At 27.6% G+C, this 12438-nt stretch overlaps 1 protein-coding gene across 1 annotated transcript in view; it reads right to left on the bottom strand.

The window, feature by feature from the left end:
- Positions 1–12438, bottom strand: part of LOC107454871 (nephrin) — a 65248-nt gene that overhangs the window by 35000 nt on the left and 17810 nt on the right. The window lies entirely within an intron of this gene.

The following is a 12438-nucleotide window of genomic DNA, read 5'->3' as shown; positions in this document are numbered from 1 at the left end:
ACTTAAAAACATTAAAGTAACGTGAAAGAAAATATTATTTTAACAATATTGGAATCGTTTAAAAAAGTTACAAGCAATCTTCAGTAAATATTAATAATTACAACAATTTTGTAACGTTTTCAAGAGGAGTTCATCCTATTTGAAATTGATATAATTAACTCTAGAACTCACGGGCAAAAGAGATAGTCATTATCTAGATTAAAAGTGAGGAGTAATTTCGCTCACATTCTTGCTTCGTGTATGCAGAAAGATTAATTAAGGAGTTGAACAAAGTGAAATTAAAATTAACGAGCTCGTTATAGCTGAGCTAATATGTGGGAGGGAAACACTTTCCTCCTTTTAAGTGGGAATGCATCTGAATCAAGAATTTTCTTCTCTTTCCGAAAGTGAGGAATATTGGTGTGCATATTTTGCGGGGGAATATGCCATTATCTTTTCTTCTACAATATTGTCGCGAACATCTTTCGGAGAACCGTTATTCAACGATTCCGAAGATGAGGTAGACACCGTATTCGCATCTTCTTCGAAAATACATAGCGTATTAGCCTTCAAGTAATGTGTAATTTAGGAACTGATGTTGGGTTATAATGTTTGTCCCAAAAATGTTACGGTATATAATGTTTCATCGTTCGTTACCATGCGTTAATATTTTTCCATCCCTTATGTAAATCCGTTTTGATGTATTTTTCATCAAGACGAACTTTTAAAATTGCAAATTAGAGAAAAGAAACTTGTGAAAATGTATTTTTTTTAATCTTGAAGTTTTATAGGAGGCGAGTTGGAATTTAACCTTCCTTAAAAAGATAAGGACAACACTACAGATTTCGGAAAAATCACTGAATTTCTACATGCCCTGCTAGACATATTAAATAGCAAAATATATGCTCAAGGGAAATTTTTACATCCTCGAATATGTTTTACCAATTTCATAGTAGTGAAAATGTTTCAGTGTACTTATCATTAATCTGTCCAATAACAATGGCATTTCTACAACACTTTTATTTTAAGCCTAAGTCACGCACGGAGAAAAAAAATCTGGTACAATTACCGTACTCTATGCTAATGGCATTTCTGATTTAAAAAAAAAAAAAACATAATTCTGTTTGATAAAACCAATATTTACGGTATTTAAACCATTCTTTTGATAATTTTTCCGTTCATAAGGTAGCAATTTACCAGAAATTCTGGTTTTTTTTAAAATTATAATCCTTATCACCCCACATTAATACAAAATGCAAAACTGTAAATTAAATTTTGACGAAAAATGGTTTTTATGCCTTGTTCAAAGAAGTGATGAAAAATAAACAAATTTTACCACATTTCAGAAAACCGTATTTTAATGTTAACTTTACCAAAATCATTACCAAATCGTTCGGTACAAATTATTGAGCTTTTTGGATTGTCTTCCAGAAACATGATAACAATGGTAGTTTTGACAGTGTACATTTAAATATTTTTAGTGTACATATTAAATGTTTCGATTGGAATTTTTATATATCCCGGGCATGTTTGGCAATATCTGTCTGTGGCAGAATCTGTGATGCACCGTTATCAAGAAAGGATAAAAATAAGAATTAAAGAAATTCATCCCATGAAGAGAGAATTTCTTTAGTTCTTATTTCATTCCGTCAAAGATAATGATGCTTGTTTATAGTAACGAAACCAATGTCTATATTGTAATGCCTATACCAATGTCTATATAAACCAATGTCTATATTTTGAAAATAATTATTTATGTACATTTTTCTTTTCGATTTTATTTTTGTACAAGTTGCACTAAGATATTTTAAATAAAACATTCACAAAATAACTTATAAAGAAAGATTAAGATTTTAGTTCATTAACATGCATTCTGGAGTGTGATAAGTACGCTTAAATCCATTATTAGATTTTCACTAATTTACCATATCAAGTGAGAGATTTTTATCCCAATGAAATAAATAAGTTAACAAACTTATTCATTTTATTTTGCCATAGGAATGTTTCTGAATAATAATTGCGCACTTTTAATCGCAATAAATACTTAATCAATATCACACAATACTAAAGCTTTGATAATCGGTTAAGGGTAAAAGCATCATCTTTAAATGAGAAAAACAAAACTTCACGTCATCCAAGTAGAAAATTCCATTATTCTGCTTTACATGCTTCGTAACTGTAACCACTTGTTTTCGCTTGAGTAGCACTTTTGGGGTAAAATTATAGTAAATCTGGGATACAGCTTATTTTTTCATCGATCCATCGATACAATTTGGGGTTAGAAGAAATATTCAACAAGAGTAATCTAAATTCGTTTTTTTTTCAAAATAATAAATTGTACGGTTTATTATTTCTTTTCCAGTAAATATCTTGATAAATATTTTCAGTGAAAATATTATTCATTTCCATTATCCTATGATGGAAATTCTGAATGGTCCAACATAAATAAATCCTGCAATCCAATCGCGACGTTCATGTTGGTACATCATAAAGAAATCAGAAATCCTATATTGCGATTGCTTATGATGTTTCCAGCAAATCATTTTCATGTGATGGAAATTCTTAATCGTTCTACATGAACAAACCATTAAATCAAATTGCAGTTCTGATGTTGGTCCACAAAAAAGCAGTCCGAAATCCTATATTGCGGTGATGGATGTTCACGATGGTTCTAACAAATCATTTTAATTATCTTATGATCGAAATTTTTAATGTGAATATGGGATACAGCTCATTGTTTCAACTATTGACATAATTAATGGTTAGAAGAAAATATTCAACAAGAATAATCTGAATTCATTTTTTTTTTCAAAATGATAAATTATATGATCTATTTTTTCTTTTCTAGTAAATATAATGATAAATTTTTTGAGAGAAACGATTATTCAGTTCCATTTTCATATGAAGGGAATTCTTAATGGTCCAACATGAACAAGTCATCAAGTAAAATTACATTTCTCATGTTTATCTACCATAAAGCAGTCCAAAATCCCATGTTGTGGTGATGGTAGTTCATGATTGTCCCAACAAATCATTTCTATTATCATAGGATGGAAATTCTTAACGTAAATCTGCGATACAGCTTATTTCTTCATCGATATGCACAATTTGGGGTTAAAATAAAATATAAGAGTAATCTGAGATAAAAAGAGTAATCTGATTTGTTTTGTTTTTTTTTAAATTATAACTTTTACAATCTAATAATTATTTTACAAAAAATATCTTAATAAATCTTTTGAGTGAAAAGATTCTACATTTTCAGTATCCTATGACGGAGATTCTTAATAGTCCAACAAGAACAAACCATCAAATAAAATTGCAGTTCTCATGTTAGTCCACCATAAAGCCGTCTGAATTTCTACACTATAGTGATAGTTATTCATGATTATTCCTTCAATTGATAATAAAAATATTATGATATTTCTTAATGGTCAACATGATTAAGCCATCAAATTTTTATTCTAATGTTGGACCATCATAAACTAGTTCGAAATCGTATAATGGGGTGAGGGTCACTCATATTGGTTACCATCAAAAAATATGATGGAATATAACTAAACCACTTAATGGTTTTCATCATGTTTATGTTGGTCCATCAATTGAAAACCATCAAAAATTTTGACTTGGGCATCATAAGCAGATATAAAATATTTGATAACTAATGTTAGGAATCAGTTTCATATATTTAAATTTCAAAACTGGTTACAAATATGAAAGAAATCAACGTACGTTTGTTATATTTTGAATAATTTTAATTTAAAATATAATCAATATTAACGTTTTAAATTTTTTTATTTCAAACTCTTTAGGGATCTTTTTCAGAAAACTTTATTTATACATGAAAGGATTTTTTTAATTAAATAGATGTTATTTATATTTCTGTTTTAACCCTCTGACCGTTAGTTCCGACTTTTTCCGGACTTAAAGATGCAATGTTTCCTGCAACAAAAAACAAGTTTCCTTATGTTTTTGAATATAAAAATAGTGTGTAGTAGAAACATTTCTGTGCAATTTTAGCCAAGTCTCAAGGCTTGGGGGATTAAAAAAATAACAGTTGTTACATAAATGCATTAATCCGTAATACAATGTAAATTCATGTGTTATAAATATTTATAATTTATATGTTAATTCGAGGTGGGCTATTTAAAACTAACAGGTAGGTTGGAGCTGTTTGTGCTCCATAATGAATATATCCTAATGAATAAAATCACAAGGTTACGGAATTGATCATTTATACTTATAGCTCAGAATTGAGTCCACTGTATAGAAGTCGGTCTCTCACAAAAATTCAAAGCCATAAAAATTCAAGATAAACCAGATAAGGCCAGATAAAAGATTTTTTTCTGAAGTTAATGGGCAATAATTCGTAGATGAAGTACGCATTAAGATGGTCCCAAAAATTCCCAGCTTCAGAGTGGCGCCATCCTTTTAAAGAATCAAAATCTTTAAATTTTATCAATTGAATGACGTTTCATTAAGACGAGAATATCCTTGCAACCACCTCCCTTTGTCAGAACCCCCTTTAAATATAAAGAGCACCTAAAATTCGTGGCTTTTTCATGCTTTCATGGCTAGATAAATCTGCGCCAAATCCCATCATCCCTGCTAGGGAAACCACATTGGTGGTTTCCCTAGCAGGGAAATTCTATGCCGCAAATTCTCCCGAGAACAATGCTTTCAATACTTAATATAACTTAATAAATTGCCTTTTTATCTTAATCAGCCTAAGTTTCTTAAATTATCCAGCCTTTAAAGTCATATATATATTCTGTGATGCACCGTNAAATATATATATATATATATATATAAACTACACGGACTACAGCAATTAAACAACAGCATATATATAAGCGAATTTATTTGACTCTTGATGCAGCAGGTATTACATTGCAAAAAAAACTTTGAAAAAAATTAAAATATATAAATAAACACATTAAGCTCTTTCAAGTTTTTGCGTACAAAAGGTGTGTAAATATACGGCTTTTATGATGCAGAGCTATGCAATGAAGAAATCAAAAAAAAAATATATATAAAACTCTGTAAGCTTAATAATAAAAAATGCATGGCTGGAAAACAAAAAAAGCTCGTAAATCATTCTCAAGGGAGGATTTCCAATAAAGCATTTTCGAAGAGAGGGTAAAAAATGGCTTAATATCTCGCTTCAGAACTTTTTCGTGCTCTTAAAAAGAAACATAAAAAAAATACTTTTGTTTGTATAAAAAGCAGAATAAATAGCGGTAAGCAAGCAATGAAAATCAGCAGTAAGATTTTTTTTATTAAAATATAAATGTATAACCAAATATTACTCTTCTGTTCGTGTTCAAACATTTCCAAATATTAACTCTATAAAGTGCATTTAGAAATAAGGGACATAAAAGTTCGTAAAAGTTAAAAATTAAAGTTTTTTCAGTTAAAGGAAAATTGTATGTACTTACGGAAGATCCTCGCTGGATAAATGATCGAAGCGGAATTTTCGTGAATTTGAGTTAATGAGAAAGACATCAGTGGATTTATGATCAAATTGGTATTTTAATAAATTTGAGTTGATAAATAAAACGGCAGTGCATAATGCATTAATGACGTAAATGTCATTTTAGTGAATTTGAGTTAATCAATAAGACGTCAGTGGATTAATGATCTAATTGGTATTTTTAATAAATTTGAGTTAATGAGTAAGACCTCAATGTACTAATGATCTAATTAACATTTTAGTGCGCTACAAAATGTATACGTTGACAGTAGGGAGTGAAATTTATGATTTGCCTACATTTATTATTTACAAGCTTTAAGTTGACGAAATATAGAACTTCCAAATACTTGTTTATGCCATTTGCCTAAAGGCATTCTCAATCTTGACATTATGATTTGCTACCAAAACGCGATGTAAGAAATATTCGCCTATTTTTATTGCCAAATGCATTTGTTTGTTTTGCCACACTCTAAACTAGGGTTTCTTAACCTGTGGTTCATGGACCCCTAAGGGGTCCATGAGTCATATTTTGGGGGTCCGCTGACTACTCCTAATTTTTAAAATGTTTGGAAGCATTGCTTGTAAAGTGAGCTATGGCAGCTATAATTCCATTTGCTACAGTGAATCTTTGCGAAGCTGGATTTTCCACACTTGTGACAATAAAATCAAAATATCGAAATCAATTGAATGTCGAACATGATATGCGCGTTGCTTTGTCGAATACCATCCCCCAATCCAATTTATTAATTAAGAAAAAGCAGCAGCAACCTTCACATTAAAAATTTAAATTTTAAAAATTTTGAATATTATTAAAATAATAAAATTAAATGTTTTCTAATAATTGATGCTTTTTGTAATAATTTTTTTCACAGGGGGTGGTCCGTGACTTCTTAAAAATTTTTAAAAGGGGTCCATTATAACAAAAAGGTTAAGAAACACTGCTCTAAACACTCAGAATTTGTCACTTAAATCTTCCATCTAGTGAAGATCAAATAAAGAAGTTAATAAAGACTGAACTATGAAACCTCGACACGAGGAATCTCAACATTGTAATCCGATATTTTAATACAGTATTGGTGTATAACATAAAACGATTCCATTCTTTCCTGCTTTTAAAAAAAATAAATACAAATTATCTAAATTATTCAGCAAAAAATTTTACCTGTCTCTATCCATAAAATATTATACATTTGTTAAAAGAGTATTAAAAAATCAATTTTACAATATACGAATTACTACTTTCATAACTTCACTGATATAAAAAAAATATAAATCGTATAAAAGATGTCTATCATATTTTTACACTTATGAGTTTTATATAATAGAGTATCATTGCTAATATGAATTAAAATAACTGCACATGTATCTCTAATTTTTTTTCAAACTTATAAACACAAATAGATCTATAAAATAGATCTCTTTCAAACAAATAAAAAAATCAATATACCCTATCATTGTTTGGTATAGTAAATTTACATCTAAGCACAATAAAAAGCAACTTTCGGCTAAAATTAGACAGAACGTAAATAGGCATGACTATTTAGCTACGTATAGAAGCGAATATCAATTCTAACTTATAATTACAATCATTGTCTTAAGTTATAAAAATCCTTTAAGTAATAATATAAATGTGTAGTTGCTTGTAAAATGAAATGAAATTTTAAACATTGTTATTTTTTTAAGCGAAATCAAAAAACTAATTTTTTATGAACGGTAACGTTTTAAACAATTTTCTTCGTAAATCCAATTAAAATAGTTTCAAAAACACATTTAATAAATTATCTGAGCACATTTAAAATTTTATAGATATAATTATGCAATCATTTTTATCTCTTTGGCTCGTATTTTTAGAATTAAATTGTATCTTAGAAATGCTTTAAAGATCAGAAAAACGAATTTATTTAAACTTGCAAATAAATAGTAGACGTTTAACAGAACTGACAGAACTAACTGGTATTGATTATGGATAAATGTTTCTCAAAGCGAATACTCAACCACTGCAACGATTGGATGCTCAGCTCTTATCGAGAAATTTTAAATAGCTTTGTTCCTGTGGAATTAAAGTTTAATTAAACAATGTTAAACTACGAGTAGAAAGTAAAACAACATTCCGATAAAATGGTTAGATGGATTAAATGCTTTTAGATTTCCAAACAAATATGCATAAAATCTACACAAAAAAAAATATGCATAATTTCAAGTTATCGGTATTATGGAAGATATGAAAAAAGTACCCTGAAGCTGATAGTTCATCACAAGAAATAAGTTTCAAACATTGTAACTAAATAAGTAAGTAAAAAAATATGTATATTTGGTACTCTAATATTCTTTAGAGATTGAATATTGAAATGTTTAATTTAGATTTTTGTTTTTACTTTTAGTTAATGTTCAGTGCACAAAAAGTGAAACATCCTTAATAACTTTTGATAAAATTGTCAGATCTTCAAATTTTAGTATTCAATATTAATGGTTCAAAGAGCATGACCTCAAATGTGATAATGAATTAGTACACATGATATTTTAAGTTATGGAATCTGACGCAAGTTATTCAGGGTGGTCCGTTTTTCTTTGCGCACTATGTACTTTTATGTTCTAAAAGCATTATTAAAACATAAACCTCTGGTGAATCATTAGAAAAAGTGCATCTACGATTTTAATAGAACAAGTGGAAATTATTTGTGGAAAGTAAGTCAATGCTATTAAATAAAACATTGGATTCGTAATTACGACTAACTCACCAATAAAATCCTCCGAGTTTAAAAAGCGGTGACTATTAGTTCTTAAGGACTTTGTCTAGATTAAGTGAAAGTTTAAGGAAAAATCCTGATGTGTATGTTAAATTTTGTTAGGAAATAAGTTTATTAACTAAAATAAATCTTTCCATTAATACACGGGTTTATTACTTCATACACTTCCTATGAAAACAGAGAAGAAAAAGATTAATGATATTTTTATATGGTATGTATATTGAAGTTAAAATATTATTTGTTTGAAAATTATATGTATATTAAAATTAAAATATTTTTTTTACCTGAAGATTATATGTATATACTAATTTAAAGAATATGAGATATTCATAAACTAGTACTTGCTACCTGCTTAAAAATTATATTTAAACTACAGATTTTTTATTTTATCTTTAATTTTAAAATCAAATCTCGTTTGTGGAAATAGCTTGAAAATTTTGAATCATTTTAGTTATCAAAATATAAATTCATTCACTTCAAATTTAAATTTTATTTGCAATTTCATGCAAACGAACTATTTCTTAGACATTTTTGATTTCAAGATTTTAAAAAATAAGCCCCATACAATGTATTTTTTCCATTAGTATTATTGCATGAAAGTTAAGCTTAATTTTTAATTTTATGAGTGAACAAGTAGTAGTATAGTGAATAAATAATAAATAAATAAAAAATAATGAAAGAAAATAACTTAAATTTTCCATAAGAAAGGGAATAATCGAGTCCTAAATATCAATATATATATATATATATATATATATATATCTATGTATTGTTAAAACTATACTATGTACTGTGTACTGTAATATCTAAGACAAAAGTTTAGGTAGCATTATTTACAATGTTTCGTAATCAATAATCATTTTAAGGTCGATAATTTCACGTAAATAGATATAGATATATAAATAAATATGTAAGAGCTTCATATAAAATATAATCTAAAACGAACATTAAAAAAAGACGCATGCATTGTTTTGTAATCATAAATTATTTTGCAGAAAAGAATTTCTCTCATATAATCATAAATCATGAAAATATTTTTTAAAAAAAATAATAAAAACTAATCAATTTTAATTTCCTATAAGTAAGGAAAAGATCAAGTTTTATATCTTCAGATATATATGCATTGTTACATCTTTAAAAGTAAAATCTAAAACAAACGTTTAAAATACGCATGCAATATTTCGTAATCATAAGTCATTTTACGAAAATTTATTTTCCGCAAACAATCAGAAGTCATTTAAAAATTTTTAAAAGTAATGAAAAATAAACAATTTAAATATTTTATATGTAAAAAATGATCAAGTCCTAAAACCTCAGATATATCTGCATTGTTAGGCTTTCAAACAAAATAAAATGTAAAACGTACGTTTTAATAAAAACGCTAGTAATATTTCGTAGTCATAAATCATTTTACAGAAAATAATTTCCCAATAAAATCACTCCGAGGTATAAAAAAGTGAATTCTCTGGTTTTATCAGTTCACTCCTTTTTAAAATCATCTATTTATAGCACCATAATAAAGAAAAATCTACTTAAATCGGTAATGAAAAATAAACAAATATTTTTTCCCCTTAAAATTTATCGTCGACATCGTTTGATCAAGTTTTAGAACTTTCTATCTTCTCTTCAGGAATTGAATATCCTCAAACTTGTGTATAGCGGCGCATTAAAGGACTTGTGTTGAAGCTTAAGCTTTTGAATAATTCAGGATTATTTATTAAATTTTACAAAAGGGTCACCCTATTCAGATTTTTGGTTGAAATATATTCATCTTCTCCAATAAAGTGAGGACTCGTATTCGAGTATATGGCTGATTCTTTGCTGGAAAACTGATATCGAAGAGGGTCCACAAAGCTTTTTGAAAGGCAATATACTTTTGAGTAAAGGATCTAGATGTTTTATTATTTCGGTTCAAGAATTGAACTCAGACTTTTGATATTTAAATTTTTATTACAATATATAGACGGCACGTGTGGACTATACATGTAAAGAAAGTAGAATAATTCATTTAATTTAAATGTAATTTTATAGCAATATTTAAACTAATTTGATTTTGATAAAATGTTTCATTTAAAGTTTACTTTAGCGAATTCGGAAATTTTTTTTAACTTGAAAATATTTTTTAATAAGCTCAGAATGAATTTTTTTAGGGTTTTCATAAAATGCATTACAGATTAGTAATATATATTCCAACAAAAAGCATGCATTATTATTTCAAAATACATGTAATGATTAGCATTTTTTCAATCGTTTTGTCATTCAATAAATATAAAGTCCGATTAAGATTAGTCATTTAATGTTAATAAAATTAAAATTCATTAATGAAAATTTGGAATACATGCTGTGCTTTAACAATCTTTCTTGATTATTATATGTATATATATGGCACTACTAATAGTAATTTCAATTTGACGTTGAAAAAAAATTTTTTTAAACACATGGTAAGCTTCCCAGTAACCAGCGGTTTTCCATAATTCGATTGTTTTTCTAAATATCTTTATTTCTGTCTTGGGAAAATTGGTCAAATTTAATCGCCACTGAGATGAGAAATTTCTTAGCAAAAGCATTTTACTCTGATTAAAAGATTAATTTTGTTTTCAAATTGTTTTTTGTCTTTCTCTTCAATAGAGTTTTATAAATGTCATTGATTTCTGGCAATAGCACCATTAAGCATTACTGTACGAATGTAACCTTTTTATCATAATATACCTAAACATAGAAACGATGGATTTCTTTTTAATTTTTCCTTATTTGAGTATATTTCACTTTATTATTTATTTTTGATACCAAAAACATTTGCATCTCTTATAAAAATGCGCATTTAGTGTTGTTAAAATATTAAGCAATTATTTACTATCCAATATCTTTATAAACAGACACAGAACTTAAAGTCTGAGGGAAAGTAAAACGCCACTATTAATGGTAAATATTAAATATTTTAAGACTTAATATTAGGCTTTGAATTTTAAGCAACAGTTTCCCCTACTATTTTAACTATCATAATGATACTGGTTTTATCAGAATTTACGTGATAAGTAAAATATTATATTAGATAATTTAAAAGAATGGAACATTACTTTTTTTTTACTCCTGAAAAGAAAATCATATTAAAGAGTACCTAACCTAGAATACTGTATACAAATAAAGTCCTCTCGTTATATTACCAATTTTATTATACTGTTGAATTCTATGGTATTAAATAACTAGATATATTCTTATTAAATGTATAGACATATCTGGTGTTCTTTATTTATATAACCCTTTATTGTATGGGCGTATAATATTCCTTCAATAAAAACTCCCAATTCGACTGCAATAAAGGATTTCATGCTATATTATGGAGGAATCATCTTATTTTATACCAGAATTCAAATTAAATTAAACATAGAATCAATAACCCTAGAAAAACTTATCATTATAAAAGTTCCATGACATCGGACATTAAAGGAGTTTGGCCATTGAATATTGGATTCTGCTTGAAGTAAAGAATCGCGAAAGAAGGAGGCCAATATCGATAAGGAAAAGGGGGTCTCCTTCTATGTCTTCTGTATCTTGTTTGAACTATTCATAATCTGATTGCGAAACCTCTTCTAGTAACTTGTTCTGTCGGCCAAGATCTAATCTGTAATCGATTTAGAGATTGATTGCCCTTGAGCTCTACCGACTATCTTAGTATTATTTCTACTCGCCTTAACTGACAGACGTAATATATTTTTTGCTTGGATGGAGAGGAGCTTTATTATTTATTGTAAGAAATGTCAATTTTAGAAGCTAAAATTTAGTGAGAAGGAGTATTGCTTTCAAAAAATTCGTAACTGAATCATTAATTAGCCCGAACATTAAACTTCAAAATTTTAGATTTAGTTTTTGGAATCACTTTTAAATTTAATTTATTAAGCACTATTAAATTGAGCAAGTTAATTTATTTTTGAAAGCAAAATGTCGCACAGGAATAATTTTTAGTAGCACAAAATTTGAATGCTAATTCTTACGTATCTGTACAGATTGACAAACAAATTAAAAATGTCAGGAACTAAGTTGTGACTTCGATGTCGCAAGGTCAGCATGAACATAAACACCATGAAGAAAACTAAGACTGATTTACAAATAAGAAAAGTATAAAATTTGAATAACTCGTAGATTAAGAGCACTATACTGTCATTATGAGAAACTGTTGCTTTCGCAATACTTTTTATGCAGTATATGATATCTCTGTAAAAATTATATATATATATATATATA

Source organism: Parasteatoda tepidariorum, chromosome 1 (genome assembly GCF_043381705.1).
Source record: "Parasteatoda tepidariorum isolate YZ-2023 chromosome 1, CAS_Ptep_4.0, whole genome shotgun sequence".
NCBI classification, from domain to species: Eukaryota; Metazoa; Arthropoda; class Arachnida; order Araneae; family Theridiidae; genus Parasteatoda; species Parasteatoda tepidariorum.
The sequence above is the reverse complement of the archived record's forward strand: the minus strand, read 5'-3'. Positions and strand labels throughout refer to the sequence as shown.